This window comes from Morone saxatilis, unplaced genomic scaffold, assembly GCF_004916995.1.
Source record: "Morone saxatilis isolate NCDOM2014 unplaced genomic scaffold, NCSU_SB_2.0 Contig21, whole genome shotgun sequence".
Lineage (NCBI taxonomy): Eukaryota > Metazoa > Chordata > Actinopteri > Moronidae > Morone > Morone saxatilis.
Window position 1 is genome coordinate 15,365,364 of NW_023339774.1, and position 1,532 is coordinate 15,366,895.

Genomic DNA, 1,532 nt, shown 5'->3' on the forward strand with positions numbered 1-1,532 from the left:
GCAAGCCCATGCATGACCATAAAAATGAGGCAAGTATCTGCCCAAAAAATGGCCAGTAGTATTTGCACATTGACACTTAACTTCTTCTGCTTAACTTCAGGAAGTGAGGATCATTATGAACTTAACATTAGCCACAAAAGAGGTCCAAGACTATGCAATCAATACAGGCCCACAGACTATTATAGGGTGAAACAACCACTTAATTATACATTTTGATATTCTTTATTCCATCCACTCATGACAACTTGCCTTCCTAGGACAGATAATTCAGCTCCCAGAACACTACTGAATGATGTGCATCAGAAGGGGATTTAGAAGTGGGTATACCCAATGCTGATTGGAAAATAAGTATACCTGCGTATACCCTGCACTACACCACTGTATATGCAACTCACCAACAAGCTCCATTAATCAATTTAACAAATAAAATGTCAAAAAATAGTGAAAAATGCTCTAATTAAGCATCATTTCCTAAAGCGCATGGTGATTGTTTTATCTGACCAACAAATATTCAACAATCATATAAGCTAAAGAAAAACATCAAATTCTGGAAAATGACATGCTGGAACTGGGGGAATTTTGTGCATTTTTGATTATGGAAATATTTGCCCATTATTTTCCTGTAGATTGACCAATCGATTAATGGACTAATTATTTAAGCTCTGCTACAAATATGATTTAAAATATACAAAAATGTCAACTTGCAGTTGTGCATGTCAAAGCTGATTTACCAGACAAAGCCGGCATCTGTCACTCTCACTCTGTCACACTGTCATGACTTGGCCATCTTTTTGCAAGTCAAAATACTAAAGTACAGTTAATGTGCACTGTTACCTAGGTCTGTGGCCCTGTAAGACTGTGCTCACTCACATGTTGCATATTGCTAGATAAAGTTCTCTTTAATCAAATTACCACAAACAAACACTGCATTTGTGTGCAAATATCTGAAAAATAATGTTTTTAATATCAGCTTTTATACGACCTACATAAGCAAACAACATCAGTGAGAAGATTGGCTGTTTCTTTGTAGTTATTCTTAATGCCTGTCACCGGGTCAGATTAGGTTGGATTCCCCTTTAAATCAACAAAACGAGGCATGGGAAACACTACCACTTATGTCCACACGGGCCGCCAGAATCAACATAAAATAAACGTTTCCTGTTGCTGGCTTAGCTGAAGTTGGAGGTTACAGGTGCAAGCACATTGCACAAAACGTGGCAGATGGGGGGTCAATAGGGGAGCAACGGCAATTTCCTTTCCCTTGAGACCCCTTATTTCTTCAATGTAAATACAATCCGTCATTGTACAGTAATTTCTGGTTCTTATAGCTACATGCTATATGTTTCAGGTGATTTGGCTTTTAATCAACCAACTGATATTTATTAAAGAGAAATTGCAGCACAGTAGAAGATATGTTTGTGCTAATTCAGAAGCAGTTCCAGCTTTACACATTATATATGGACATACATTTGTCCATATATGGCAGGCAGAGTTCTTTAAGAAAACAAATTTAAGGAATTCTTATTAAATGT